Source organism: Phyllobates terribilis, unplaced genomic scaffold (assembly GCF_046119375.1).
Source record: "Phyllobates terribilis strain yellow unplaced genomic scaffold, ASM4611937v1 Scaffold_3__8_contigs__length_932513732, whole genome shotgun sequence".
NCBI classification, from domain to species: Eukaryota; Metazoa; Chordata; class Amphibia; order Anura; family Dendrobatidae; genus Phyllobates; species Phyllobates terribilis.
Genome location: NW_027362763.1, coordinates 363,842,281 through 363,858,388, shown reverse-complemented (window position 1 = coordinate 363,858,388; position 16,108 = coordinate 363,842,281). Strand labels below are relative to the sequence as shown.

Sequence of the window (16,108 nt, the reverse complement as noted above, 5' to 3'; positions counted from 1 at the left end):
CTATATACAGGCACAGTGAGTATCTGTAACCCTATATACAGGCACAGTGAGTATCTGTAGCCCTATATACAGGCACAGTGAGTATCTGCAGCCCTGTATATAGCACAGTGAGTATCTGTAGCCCTATATACAGGCCCACTGGCTGATTACAAGATTGTAGACACCTGTGATGCTAATTAGTGGACACAACTTTATTTAACATGTCCCTTTTGTCACATTATTTTCAGGGGTACCATCATTTCTGTCCAGGCCGATTTCATGAGTTTAATTTTTTTTTTAAATTCAGTGGAAGCAGAAAAGCAATGTCTGACTTTCATTTGTTCATTTTCATAGATTTTTAATTTATTATTACTTTTGTCAGATTCAAGTTATTTCTGTGACCATTGTGGGTTTTTCTTTCATTAAACGAGGGGTACCAACAATTCTGACCACGTGTGTATATAGTATATACAGAACTCCTGTGTATGTCACTGGTGATCACTATATTATGTATACACTATATAGAGAGCTTCTGTGTATAATGTCACTTGTGACCACTGTATTACCTGTGCACTATATACAGAGCTCCAGTGTATAATGTCACTGGTGATCACTGTATTACCTGTACACTGACACTATATACAGAGCTCCTGTGTATAATGTCACTGGTGATCCCTGTATTACCTGTACACTATACACTATATACAGAGCTCCTGTGTATAATGTCACTGGTGACCACTGTATTACCTGTACACTATATACAGAGCTCCTGTGTATAATGTCACTGGTGACCACTGTATTATCTGTACACTATATACAGAGCTCCTGTGTATAATGTCACTGGTGACCACTGTATTACCTGTGCAATATATACAGAGCTCCTGTGTATAATGTCACTGGTGACCACTGTATTACCTGTACACTATATACAGAGCTCCTGTGTATAATGTCACTGGTGACCACTGTATTATCTGTACACTATATACAGAGCTCCTGTGTATAATGTCACTGGTGACCACTGTATTACCTGTGCACTATACACTATGTACAGAGCTCCTGTGTATAATGTCACTGGTGACCACTGTATTACCTGTACACTATATACAGAGCTCCTGTGTATAATGTCACTGGTGACCACTGTAATACCTGTACACTAAATACAGAGCTCCAGTGTATAATGTCACTGGTGATCACTGTATTACCTGTACACTGACACTCTATACAGAGCTCCTGTGTATAATGTCACTGGTGAACCCTGTATTACCTGTACACTGACACTATATACTGAGCTCCAGTGTATAATGTCACTGGTGGTCACTGTATTACCTGTACACTGTACACTATATACAGAGCTCCTGTGTATAATGTCACTGGTGATCCCTGTATTACCTGTACACTGACACTATATACAGAGCTCCTGTGTATAATGTCACTGGTGATCCCTGTATTACCTGTACACTGACACTATATACAGAGCTCCTGTGTATAATGTCACTGGTGGTAATAACAGTGTTGTTAGTATTGTGGTTTGTATTCATGATCAGTATTGTAGTATTTGGTCACTTTGGGGTGGTAATATGTGGTCTGGTCATGGTGTGGCCGTATTTGTTCCTTGTATGTAGTATTATTCGGTCACTATGTGGTGGTAATATGTGATCTAGTCATGGTGTGGCGATATTTGTCTCTTTTGTATGTGGTATTATTGGTGTTGATATAGTGGACTGTGTTGTGTATGGCAGTCATTTTGTTCTTGCTGATATTAACTAGGAAAAGATTTTTTTCCATTAGGCCACAGCCCCACCATCAGTATTCGGTCAGTATTTTTTCTCAAGAGTAGCTGCCAAAACCAGGAGTGGGTGATAAATACAGAATTGGTGACTTGTTTCTATTATACCTTTTCTCTGATTGTTCCTCACCTGGTTTTGGCTCCCACTCCTGAGAAAAAATACTGACCAAATACTGATAGTGGGGCCGCAGCCTTAGAGATTAAATACTTGGACCAGAGCGGCAGAGATGCACTTACAGGGGTTCTCTGGTGAAAACAAGTAATCACCTCTCCACAGGATCAGTGATGATATTGATTGGTGGGGGTCTGACTGCTGGGACACAATCGGCAGAATGTGGAGCTTTTCTCCCCATTAGACTGGAGCGGCATGTGAGATGCGACCACTCATCCAGTCATTCCCTCAGTGACTGTGAGCGCTGCTCTTTTTTGGAAGCTGCATTTTAAAATGGGGATAAGTGTCCTGTCAGGGATGAAACTTCCCCATTCTTCTGATAGGCGCGTTTTCCAATGTTCGGACCCAAACGATCAATAAGTGATCACCGATCCTGTGGATCCCATGGATCGGTGATAACTTGTTTTAACCAAAGAAGCCCTTTAATGCAAACTACCGTAATTGTACATCCCAGTTAAAGTGGTGCACAGTAGATGTGCAGGAGCCGCCAGTCAATGCTCCACTATAACAGGGATAGCGGATAACAGATATTTGCATATGGCTGTAGGTGGGCCCCTAGAGTCAGTTCTCCCTGTGGGCCCCAGACACCCCAGTCCGACCCTGAGTATATGTATAAGTTTCTTTAAGTTAGGTACACTGACACAGTGTGCACCTTGCCTAAGCGATGTACAGGCTGTATATAGCAATCCCGTACATTGCTTGGTCACCACTGCCTGAATATTGCAGTTCATTCACTTCAATGGGAGATAAAGCTCAGTACCCGTCTACTAAATAATATGCAGGGCTGCTGTTTTACGTCCATTCATCGCTTAGGTCCGGCCAATGCCAGTTTTCATCTGATTTTTATTCCAGATTTTAAGAACAGAATGAACAAATAAAAAGCAATTCAGGAATTGTTTTTTTTTTTGTTTTTGTTTTTTTACACATTTTATGCTGTTCATAGTGCGGTAAATGTGATAAGGCAACTTTATGCTTCGGGTCAATACAATTAAAATTACTCCAGGGTTATTTAGTATTTTTATAATTTGACATTTTTGTACGCTAAAAAACTGATTTACAAAAAAAAATGTATTTGTTATTGCATCGCTATAGTCTGAGGTCTTTAACGTTATTATTTTTTCACTGAACGAGCTGTGTGGGGGATTTTTTTGCGGAATGAGTTGACGTTTTTTTTTCCATTTTGGACTACATAACATTTTTTGATTGCCTTTTTTTTTAATTTTTGGGTGTTCGATTGAGCAAAAACCAGAAATTCATAAATGTTTTTAACCATAAGAAAGAAAAATGAGCTGCACTCACCAGTCCTTAAAAGCAGTATCTTTATTCCATAAGGATAAAAAGTCCAGCAAGCAGGGAGAGCGGGGAAGAAAAAAGCAGACAACAGCTGTATCGCGTGAAGACGCTTCTACAGGTCTGTGTTACACACAAAACATGACATCACATCCTTTATATGCAAATTAAGCAAGAACACATGATCACAAAAAAACACAAATCAGAACAGAATCATAAAAACATAGAAAAATCCAGACGATCATTTAAGCCCAATGGACCATTAGCATTCAGGCGAATGATCCATTTAGTTTCGATTTGAAGCAGCAGCTTATTCAGATTGCCGCCTCTACTGGGAAAATGAAGCTGTTCTAAGCCAGCAAATCTCAATGATTTAGGGTTAGCATTATGAAATTCAGTAACATGCTTAATAAATCTTTTGGAGCCCTTTTGGGTTTCTAGGGAATGTAAATGCTCCCTGATCCTAATAAATAAAGAACGTATAGTCTTCCCTATGTAAAAAAAATTACAAGGACAAAAAATTACATAAACAATATTCTTTGGACCTACAGGTAATGAAATCCTTAACAAAATGTGTAATCGGGCCAATATGCAAGGGATTAGTCGTGAGGTGCAGATTACAAAAAGAACAAGAACCGCATCTAAAATTCCCGGAGGGAATGTTTTTCTGCAACCAATTTTTAGATTCCATTGGGAATCTGTGTTTACTGACTAAGTCCCCTATATTCTGACTACGCATGTAGGATACTATAGGTTTGTTTTTGGCCACTGATAATAAATCTGGATCAGACTCCAAAAGATGGCAATTGTTCAAAATGGCTTTTTTAATCGTGTCATTAATGGGACTATGTTTGAAATGAAAAACAAACCTTTTAGTAGCCGTTTGTGCATGATGGGAGGGTGACTTATAGCGTTTTGATAAAAGACTATCTCATGTAAATTTTTGTGCTTTCTCAAGTGCGGTATTTAGTTCATGTCTAGGATAACCACGAGCAAGAAAGTTGTTTTTCAACTCTGAAGCCTGATCAAGAAAGGTTTGGTCAGAAGTATTCAATTTGCGCTGACGGAGAAATTGGCTGTATGGAACCCCAGATGTAGTATGCACTGGATGAGCACTATTATAATGTAACAAAATGTCACCAGCTGAAGGTTTTTTAAATAATTTTGTGTGAATGGTATTATTTTCAAATGAAATGGAAACTTCCAGAAAATCAAGAAAAAGTCCCCCAAAATTTGCAGTAAAATTCATATTAGCTGTATTTGTGGTGTTCAAAAACTGAACAAAAGCCGTAAAATCTTCTGTGGTACCCGACCAAACGATGAAAATATCATCAATATATCTTAAAAAAGATCTAATATACTTAGCAAAAGGAATTTTGCAGGAAATGATGAATTGCGTTTCAAAAAAAGATAAAAAAATATTTGCATAGACACACGGTGCGGGTGTGCTCATCGCAGTCCCGATATTCTGGCGGTACCATTAGTTCTGGAACTGAAAACAGTTATTTGAGAGCACAAAATCAAGGCTTTCTACAATAAAGGAGGAAAATTCCTCACTTTTGTTAGACTGCATCAGGAATTTTTTTACTGCCTCCAACCCTAGTGCTTTGGGGATGCGAGTGTATAAACTGGTAACATCTATAGAACGTATAGAAAAATCAGGTTGCCAGTTTACCTCCTTTAGAGCAACCAGAAAGCTAGCGGTGTCTTTTATGAATGAAGGTATTTTTTGTAGAAACAGTTTTAAAAGCCAATATATATATCTCGAGAGAGGCTCCAAAAAGGAGCCCACCCCCGAGACAATAGGGCGGCCTGGGGGCATTTTGGAACACTTATGGATTTTTGGTATAGTATACCAATAAGGTCTCAATGGGAATTCTGGCAGAAGCTTTTCAGCAGTAGATTTAGATAGAACGCCTTTCTCTACGTATTTTCTTAATAAAGATCTCAATAAATTTTTATTTTTAAATGTGGGGTCACTAGGTAAAGGTGTATAAGTATTGGAATCTACCAATGGCGACAATGACTCTGCCACATAAAAATCTCTATTAAGTAATACTATTTTACCACCTTTATCTGCTTTACATACAACAACATCCTTCCAAGATTTGATTTCATTCAAAGCCGATTTCTCATTTTGTGACAAATTAGAAAGCAGGGGTACATAAATCAATGATTCAACATCCCGGATAACACGATCCTGAAAGGTGTCAATAATATTACTAGGAGTGGTGGGAGGTAGAAAAGAAGACGAGATGCCGCCAGTGAAGGCTGCATTCTCATTACCGGCAGGTAAATCAGATAAAACCTCATAATCAGCATCAAAATCAGCATCAAAATCAGCATCAAAATCAGCATGTGGAATGGTATTCAAACTAGCCAAAACAAGCGCATCATCCATAATATGCTGGTCTGCAGGATCATTGACATAAAATCCAAGGATGTCAGAACTGCAAGGAGTCTCACACTCCAGAGGTGCATGAACACGGGTGTCACTTTTTTTGTTAGAAAAAAAATTGTGAAGATGTACAGTGCCTACAAGTAGTATTCAACCCCCTGCAGTTTTAGCTGGTTTGATAAGATGCAAATAAGTTAGAGCCTTCAAACTGCATTCGAGAGTAGGTTTTATGAACAGAAGCATAAATCTTACAAACCAAAAGTTATGTTGCTCAGTTGAATTTTATTAAATTTTAAACATAAAAGTGTGGGTCAATTATTATTCAACCCCTATGTTTAATATTTTGTGGAATAACCCTTGTTTGCAATTACAGCTAATAATCGTCTTTTATAAGACCTGATCAGGCCGGCACAGGTCTGTGGAGTTATCTTGGCCCACTCCTCCATGCAGATCTTCTCCAAGTTATCTAGGTTCTTTGGGTGTCTCATGTGGACTTTATTCTTGAGCTCCTTCCACAAGTTTTCAATTGGGTTAAGGTCAGGAGACTGACTAGGCCACTCCAACACCTTGACTTTTTCCCTCTTGAACCAGGCCTTGGTTTTCTTGGCTGTGTGCTTTGGGTCGTTGTCTTGTTGGAAGATGAAATTACGACCCATCTTAAGATCCTTGATGGAGGAGCGGAGGTTCTTGGCCAAAATCTCCAGGTAGGCCGTGCTATCCATCTTCCCATGGATGCGGACCAGATGGCCAGGCCCCTTGGCTGAGAAACAGCCCCACAGCATGATGCTGCCACCACCATGCTTGACTGTAGGGATGGTATTCTTGGGGTCGTATGCAGTGCCATCCAGTCTCCAAACGTCACGTGTGTGGTTGGCACCAAGATCTCGATCTTGGTCTCATCAGACCATAGAACCTTGAACCAGTCTGTCTCAGAGTCCTCCAAGTGATCATGAGCAAACTGTAGACGAGCCTTGACATGACGCTTTGAAAGTAAAGGTACCATACAGGCTCGTCTGGAACGGAGACCATTGCGGTGGAGTACGTTACTTATGGTATTGACTGAAACCAATGTCCCCACTGCCATGAGATCTTCCCGGAGCTCCTTCCTTGTTGTCCTTGGGTTAGCCTTGACTCTTCGGACAAGCCTGGCCTCGGCACGGGAGGACACTTTCAAAGGCTGTACTGGCCGTGGAAGGCTAACAGTAGTTCCATAAGCCTTCCACTTACGGATGATGCTCCCAACAGTGGAGACAGGTAGGCCCAACTCCTTGGAAAGGGTTTTGTACCCCTTGCCAGCCTTGTGACCCTCCACGATCTTGTCTCTGATGGCCTTGGAATGCTCCTTTGTCTTTCCCATGTTGACCATGTCTGAGTGCTGTTCACAAGTTTGGGGAGGGTCTTAAATAGTCAGAAAAGGCTGGCAAAAGAGATCTTTAATCCACACATGTGAAGCTCATTATTCTTGGTGCCTGAACTACTTCTTAATACTTTAGGGGGACCAAACAGAATTCTTGTGGTTTGAGGGGTTGAATAATAAATGACACTCTGAATTAACTTTTAACGTTTTAAAAAAAAAAAAAAAAAAATTTGCTGCAGTGCATTTCCCACTTCCAGGCTGATCTACAGTACAAATGTCACAATGCCAAGTTAATTCCGCATGTGTCAACCAGCTAAATCTGCAGGGGGTTGAATACTACTTGTAGGCACACTGTATCTTTCTGACGGCTTTAAACAAATTGACTCTGAAATCCACTGGATCAAAAGCTTCAGGTAAACAAAAATTTAGTCCCTTGGACAGCACAGACAGATGAAACTGAGATAGCGCATGATCCGTAAGATTAAGGACACAGTCAGTGGGAACTAGTTCTTCCAGGAAACTTGCTTTCTCTTGCGGTTTGGATATCTTTTTCTTTCTCTTTCCACCTCTCCTGATCTTTCTTCTAAAGGGAGGGAGCACAAAGCAGTTGGAGAAGCCGAAATTTCAGACTCAGAAAGATAATTAGATTCATTGTTGAAACTAGAGTCTGAATCCGTGGTCCAGAACTCTTGTGGTGTTCTTTTGTTGTTATAAGACCGATTCTTCTTATTGGGTGGGCTCCCTTTTGGAGCCTCTCTCGAGATATATAGATTGGCTTTTAAAACTGTTTCTACAAAAAATACCTTCATTCATAAAGGACACCGATAGCTTTCTGGTTGCTTTCAAGGAGGTAAACTGGCAACCTGATTTTTCTATACGTTCTATAAATGTTTTTGAACACCACAAATACAGCTAATATGAATTTTACTGCGAATTTTGGGGGACTTTTTCTTGATTTTCTGGACGTTTCCATTTCAATTGAAAATAATACCATTCACACAAAATTATTTCTAAAACCTTCAGCTGGTGACACTTCATTACATTATAACAGTGCTCATCCAGTGCATACTACATCTGGGGTTCCATACAGACAATTTCTCCGTCAGCGCAAATTTGAATACTTCTGACCAAACCTTTCTTGATCAGGCTTCAGAGTTGAAAAACAACTTTCTTGCTCGTGGTTATCCTAGACATGAACTAAATACCGCACTTGAGAAAGCACAAAAATTTACATGAGATAGTCTTTTATCAAAACGCTATAAGTCACCCTCCCATCATGCACAAACGGCTACTAAAAGGTTTGTTTTTCATTTCAAACATAGTCCCATTAATGACACGATTAAAAAAGCCATTTTGAACAATTGCCATCTTTTGGAGTCTGATCCAGATTTATTATCAGTGGCCAAAAATAAACCTATAGTATCCTACATGCGTAGTCAGAATATAGGGGACTTAGTCAGTAAACACAGACTTCCAGTGGAATCAAAAAATTGGTTGCAGAAAAACATTCCCTCCGGGAATTTTAGATGCGGTTCTTGCTCTTTTTGTAATCTGCACCTCACGACTAATCCCTTGCATATTGGCCCAATTACACATTTTGTTAAGGATTTCATTACCTGTAGGTCGAAAAATATTGTTTATGTAATTTTTTGTCCTTGTAATTTTTTTTTACATAGGGAAGACTATGCGTTCTTTATTAGGATCAGGGAGCATTTACATTCCCTAGAAACCCAAAAGGGCTCTAAAAGATTTATTAAGCATGTTACTGAATTTCATAATGCTAACCCTAAATCATTGAGATTTGCTGGCTTAGAACAGCTTCATTTTCCCAGTAGAGGCGGCAATCTGAATAAGCTGCTGCTTCAAATCGAAACTAAATGGATCATTCGCCTGAATGCTAATGGTCCATTGGGCTTAAATGATCGTCTGGATTTTTCTATGTTTTTATGATTCTGTTCTGATTTGTGTTTTTTTATTTTGTGATCATGTGTTCTTGCTTAATTTGCATATAAAGGATGTGATGTCATGTTTTGTGTGTAACACAGACCTGTAGAAGCGTCTTCACGCGATACAGCTGTTGTCTGCTTTTTTCTTCCCTGCTCTCCCCGCTTGCCGGACTTTTTATCCTTATGGAATAAAGATATTGCTTTTAAGGACTGGTGAGTGCAGCTCATTTTTCTTTATTATGGTTATTTTGGACTGTTTAAACTTTTTTATGAGCTTTTGCACCTGAAATGTTACCAAGTCCTATGTAGGTGTCTGCATTGTACACGTTTAGCTTTGCACTGGCTATTGCAGCTGCTTGCAGGTGGTGCAGGTTTTTCACTTTCCTTGCTGTAAGATTTATCATAAATGTTTTTAATTATTATTTTTTCACGTCATTCACCGTGCAGTAAAAGTGATCTGGCAATGTTATTCTTTGGGTTATTACGATTGCACTGATATCAGAGTTATATATATATTTTTTTTTTTTACGTTTTGCGTCTTTTGCACACTAAAATAACTTTTTTTCAAACAATAATTTGATTTCTCACCGTCATACTTTGATAGCTGTAACTTTATGTTTTTGTCGACGAAGCTACATAAGGGCTTGTTTTTTGGGGGACAAGATGGCGTTTTTATTTTTACCATTTTCTTTGTATGTGATTTTTTTTTTATCAGGTTTTGTTGTATGTTTTTTTGTGTCAGTATGATGAAAAATCTATTTTTTTTTCACTTTAATTTTTTGTTTACTTATTCCCAAGATGGGACATCAACTTTTCCTGGTCTGATCGAAGAGTTATACCCTGCAATACTTTGCATTGCAGGGCATTAGAGGCATCAATCAGACACAGGCAGGAGTCGTGTTAGGTCCTGCACAAGGCAGGACCTTAAGTGACCCCGCAGCCATCTTTCGGCCTGGGGTTACAACATCGGCACAACACGATGTAAGCTGATCGATGTCATTGTTGCTATTGACAGCAGCATCAGAGGGGTTAATCGCCTGTGATCAGCGCTAGCACTGATTATGGGAGTTACTACAGGGTGTCAGCTATGATGTATCGCTGACACATGCAATTGATCTCGCCTGCTCTACTAGTGATTATCGTTCTGTACATGTACGGCGGTTTGTGGGAATGCTCTTCCCATGGCGTCGTATATGTACAGAGAATGTTGTGAAGGGGTTAAAAAAAAATTTTTTTTATATTTTGTTCAGGTCATAGAGTATGACTAAAAATACTCTTGACACCAGTTTTCCTTGGTCCATGTGGGTACTGTAACGCAAATCTGTGAATGCTGTTAACAGGAAATTAGCAGCTCGCGAAGGATAGCTGTCCCCATTATCATATACTGAAAATAAAATATGTACAGGAAGGAAATAAAAACATATTAGAAAAAATATGTTTAAATATCTGATTAGTAAATACAATTTAGTTGCTACATTTCCTTTAAGAAACTAAATCATGACAAGTATATTCAACTGTTATGAAAGTTCCGTCCCCATAATAATCCAAATCCTGCGGCAATGTCTTCCAAGTAAGCTGTGAATGTAATTTAATAGATGTTCTGACACTTCTCATATTTGAAATAATAGTTAATGAATGTAGAGATCCAATATCCAGTACATCATTTTTACACTAATATAAGAAGCTGTTTCTGGTGTACTAAAAGTAAAGACTCGCGTCACCTGCTGACCCAAACCAATGAGTAATCATACACTGGCACAGAGTAATGAATTCTCCCACATCGTTTTGCATACTGAGCTGATGTCAGTGATATTTTCTATTTCTCTGAGATTTTCCAAGAATGGCTCTAACTGATTATCTCTGCACTGACTGTTCATAATTTACAGAGCAATTTTATTGCCCATGTCTCTTTGTTATTGTTTGTGCATTGCTGGGTATTGCTTTTTGCTCTGAATAATAGAAAGAAACCCCAATAGGGGATGCTTCTTCTATAAACTTTTTTTTGCCCTGTTCCTGACACATTTTTGGGTTTTGTCATACACGCGCTTTTAAGAGCTCCAAAAAATGTTCTGTTTCGAGTATTAATTAATACCTTAATGAACAAAAGAGAAACCTAAAATAAATCAATATTTGGTGTGACCACCCTTTGCCTTCAAAACAGTATTTATCAATTCTTCTAGTTACATTTGCACACAGTTTTTGAATGACCTCGGCAGGGAGGTTGTTCCAAACATCTTGGAGAACTAACCACAGATCTTCTGTGGATGTAGGCTTGCACAAATCTTTGTGTCTCTTCATGCAATCCCAAACCGATGGGATGATGTTGAGCTCAGGGTTCTGAGGAGGTCATATCATCACATTCAGGACTCCTTGTTCTTTATTGCTGAAGATAGTTCTTAATTACATTGGATGTATGTTTGGGGTCGTTATCCCGATACAGAATAAATTTGGAGCTAATTAGACTCTTCCCTGATAGTGTCACATGATGGATAAGTATATGCTTATATCTCTCAGCATTGAGGACACAATTGATCCTAACACAATCCACAATTCCATTTGCTGAAATGCAGCCACAAACTTGCAAAGAACCTCCCCATGCTTCCATGTTGCCTGCAGACCCTCATTATTGTACCCTTCTTCAGCCCTTCGGCAAACATACTGCCTAAGGTTATAGCCAAGTATTTCAAATTTTGAGCTGATACTAGATAAAAAATGCAAAGCACAATAAAGTCTTATCCAAGCCATTTAGTGAGGGAAACAAAGGGGTTTAAGCTTTTAAGCTCACATGGAAAGGATGTGTACAACACAACCACTGATAAGGCGAAAATGTCAGCTACTGCAATATCCACAAGTGTTTTCAGAGAGATAACAGGGTAGTGGATTTTTTATATGCGCTGCTGATTTATCCAAGAGATCTCAGGAAAAAGTGGTTTATTGTCCATCTGACTCCTTCCTCAGGACAACCACAAATAAAATAAAAATTGAGCTGAAGGCACTGCTGGACATCTTGCGATTTCAAAGGGAAGTAGACATGATATATCTGTCATCTGCTGCACTACAGTGGCATGTAAAAGTTTGGGCACATCTGGTCACAATTACTGTTATTGTGAACAGTTAAGCAAGTTGAAGATGAAATGATCTCTAAAAGGCCTAAAGTTAAAGATGACACATTTCCTTTTCCTAAACTATATAGTAATTTTTTATATTTTAAAAATTACAAAAATGGGTCAATGAAAAAGTTTGGGTGCCCTTGGAGATTTGTGTTCTCAGATAACTTTGACTAAGGTTTCAGACCTTACTTAGCCTGGTCGGGTTATGGCTTGTTCACTATCATCGTTAGGAAAGGCCAGGTGATGCCAATTTACCTGCTTTATAAAAACCAAGCCTCAACTAACCTTGCGTCAAAAAACAGCAGCCATGGGTTCTTCTAAGCAGTTGCCTATGACTCTGAAAATGAAAATGGTGGAGACCCATAAAGCGGGAGAAGGCTGTAAGAAGATAGCAAAGCGTTTTCAAGTTGCCCTTTCCTCAGTTCCAAATGTAATTAAGAAATGGCAGTTAACAGGAGCAGTGGAGGTCAAGACAAGGTGTTGAAGACCAAGCAAAATTTCAGTGAGAGCTGTTCGTGAGATTGCTAGAGAGGCAAACCAGAACCCCCGCTTGACTGCAAAAGACCTTCAGAAAGATTCTGCAGACTCTGGAGTTGTGGTACATTATTCTACTGTTCAGAGACACCTGCACATATATGGCCTTCATGTAAAAGTCATCAGAAGAAAACCTCTCTTACATTCTCACTATAAAATTCAGAGTCAGAAGTATGCAAAAGAACATCTAAACAAGTCTGATGCATTTTGGAAACAAGTTTTGTGGACCAATGAGGTTAAAATAGAACTCTTTGGCCACAATGATCAATAGCATATGTGGAGAAAAAAAGGAACAGAATTTCAGGAAAAGAACATCTCACCAACCATTAAGCAGGGGGGTGGATCAATCATGGTTTAGGGTTGTGTTGCAGCCAATGGCATGGGGAATATTTCACGGGTAGAGGGGGAAAAAAGGATTCAATAAAATTTCAACAAATTCTTGATGCAAACATAACACCATCTGTAAAAAAGATGAAGTTGAAAAGAGAATGGCTTTTACACATGGATAATGATCCTAAACACACGTCAAAATCCACAATAGACCTCCAAGGAAGAATGAATTAAAATCCCTCAAACAAGAATTGAAAGACTCTTGGCTGGCTATTAAAAGGGGGAGCCACTAGGTACTAACCATGCAGGGTGCCCAAACTTTTGCATCGGCCCATTTTCCTTTTTGTCATTTTTAAAATATAAAATATGACTATATATTTTCTTTTGCCTAAGTACAAAGGAAATGTGTCATCTTTAACTTTAGGCCTTTTAGAGATCATTTCATCTTCAACTTGCTTAATTGTTCTCAATAACAGTAATTTTGACCACGGGTACCCAAACTTTCACATGCCACTGTAAGTTTCCTTGGCCAACCACTGCGTCTACATTTCTCAAAATTGTCTATTTTTTGGTACTTCTTCAAAAGAGCTTCAACTGCAAATCTTGAAACCTCAGTCTGCTTTGAAGTATTTGCCTGGACTTACCTTACTGATGCAGTATAACTACAGTGTGTGCTTTGCTGTGCTCAGTTTTGCCATGGTTTATGACATGTGGATAAAATGGTCTTCCACAATCTCACCTTTGTAGCAGAGTTGGACTGTTCCTCACTCAGTTTTAAGCCTTTTACACACCGGCTTCTATTTCAGTTAATGACTATGTTCAACCTACATATGAGAATGATGATCATTATCACCTCTTTGGCATACCTGGTTAATCATACACCTGACTATAATCCTACAAAATCCCTAAATTTATGAAAGTGTACCTAGAAGAATTGATGCTGTTTTGAAGGTAAAGTATAGTCTCACCAACGATTCATTTAATTTAGATTTCTCTTTTATTAATTCACTTACCATTTTAGTAAAATTGATAAAAATTAAACTATTAGCAGTTCCATTTTTGAAAGCATTCTTACTTTGCAGCATTTGTTCCACACCTACCTAGAACTTTTGCACAGTACTGTGTGTATGAACTACATGCGGTAGAATGCTATGTGCCAAACTTGTAATGATGCAATATAATTTAATAGTGGTAACTCAACAACTGATATAATCAAGATCTTTAGCATCTTGTGCCAGCAGCTCCTTTATTAATCAATATATATTGCCCATTGCACATTAAACAGGATTCATTTCAAGTTTATTTTTCCGCATTTTCAGCATTGAAAATCTGTGAAGATATTAATAGCTAACATACATGATATCACCTAAAACTGCAACAGGAAATTCTACTTTTTTTTTTTAGATATTTTTGGGGGGAATTTTTCTTTCCCTAAAGCATTTCCTGAAGTGGTTTTGAAGAAGTTTAGAAGAATTTTGGAAGGGAATTTTCCTCAGCGCTTTTTTGCAGCCTTTTGATTTGACAGTGCACACCAGTGGCATAAATTGAAGCTCGTGAGCCCCAATGCAAAATATCCAAAGGGGCCCCCTATTATTGCAAGTCTTCATTATAGTATTGATTTTTTATATATAAGCCAAAGGTGCTTTTTGGGCCCCTTAAGCTCCAGGGCCTGGGTGAGATTGCAACCCCTGCACCTATTGTAGTTATTCCCCTGGTGCCCATTAGGATCTGCTTCAAAGAAGTGACATGTACTCTTAGTTTCCAGCAGAACTTTGGAAAAAAATGCAAAAAAAACTCCTTGTAGGAAAAATAAAGTTGTTTTCCTGTAGAAATAAATAGGAAAACTTTTCCAAGCAGTTTTTAAGGTGGATTTTTTTTAGCAGATACACTCTAAAATACCTCAAAAAGAACATAGTCTAAAAAATGTTAATATGTTGAACACAATAGGTGCAATTTGTAAACAGGTATGTGAAAGATGTCTGAAAGACAACTTCATTCTAAGGCGTAGAAAGGATTTATTTTAGGACGATTATTATAGTTGCAGAATATGAGAACTGGTTCTATCATAACAAAATGTGGATGCAAAGGACCAAATCCCTGCACCTTCATCATCTATTAGATTGGTCAGAGATCTTTGTGAGTTATCCCAGCTATGATTCAGTAAAGAATGTTCATCTGCAAAAATTTTTACTTCACTGTAACATACCTGGCGGCGTCCTTACATAGTGGTCCATCTCCCACTGTGCAAGAGCGTGCACTTGATCTCCAGTCCAGACTGCCACTCTGGCTTCTTTCCATGTTGTCTGCTTTGCTTTGCTCTTGCTGTTTAGGGCGACGCCCGCTGAACTTCCTGTTTCTTGTAGCTGCTGCTGACACTCCCCTGATGCGTCCTCAGCCTATTGCTGTCTGTCACCTGGTATTTAACCCAGCTCCTCCTTGGAATCCTTGCCTGAGCATCTTGTTCTGTCAGTTGGCTTCTTGTCACTGATGTGCCAGGTCCTGTCTATGTTTCCTGCCTTGCGGTATCAGTTCCCGTGTCTGAACTGTGTCCTGTCTGTGTACTCTAGCCAGCTGTCTGTCTGCCTTCCTGGAGGCTGTATTTCCAGGCCTGTCTGAACAGGCTCCTAGCCTGTTCGTCTCGCCCTCTGGGGGCCGCATACCCAGACTCGCTCCTGTATTTGTTGCAGTACAGTTCCTGTCTGAACTGTCTCCTAGCTTCCTACCTGTTTTGTCTTTATGTCCTTTTGTTCCCTTTTTCTGCAGTGTCTGAACCAGCACTTGGCTTTACCTAGGCTCGTTCCTGCATTTTGTTGCAGTAACTGTTCTTGTCTGAACTGTCTCCTAGCTTCTTACCTGTTTTGTCTTTATGTCCGTTTGCTCCCTTTTTCTGTAGAGTCTGAACCTGCACCTAACTTCTACTCATTGTCATTGTACTTCCGTTTGTGAGTTGGAGTCCTTTTGCTACTTCTTTGCAAGTACCTTGTGTGTATCTGGTTCTGCCTTTCTTTTCCAGTCTGTTCCGTGTGAACAGAGCTCTGTCCCCTTTGCTTTGTCTTTGTTTACCTCTTTGGCGATTTATCTCAGCCCTGTCCACCGCGTCTGCGGTTTCTCTCTGCCCAGCCTTGTCCACCGCGTCTGCGGTTTCGCTCTGCTCAGCCCTGTCCACCGCGTCTGCGGTTTCGCTCTGCTCAGCCCTGTCCACCGCG

The 16,108-nt window shown here is 39.4% G+C and overlaps 2 protein-coding genes across 6 annotated transcripts in view; one reads left to right on the top strand and one right to left on the bottom strand.

Moving 5' to 3' along the window:
• DLGAP2 (DLG associated protein 2) overlaps positions 1 to 16,108 on the bottom strand; it is a 1,383,198-nt gene that overhangs the window by 1,039,716 nt on the left and 327,374 nt on the right. The gene's annotated exons all lie outside the window — the stretch shown is intronic.
• LOC141258130 (E3 ubiquitin-protein ligase TRIM32-like) overlaps positions 1 to 16,108 on the top strand; it is a 31,335-nt gene that overhangs the window by 13,535 nt on the left and 1,692 nt on the right. The gene's annotated exons all lie outside the window — the stretch shown is intronic.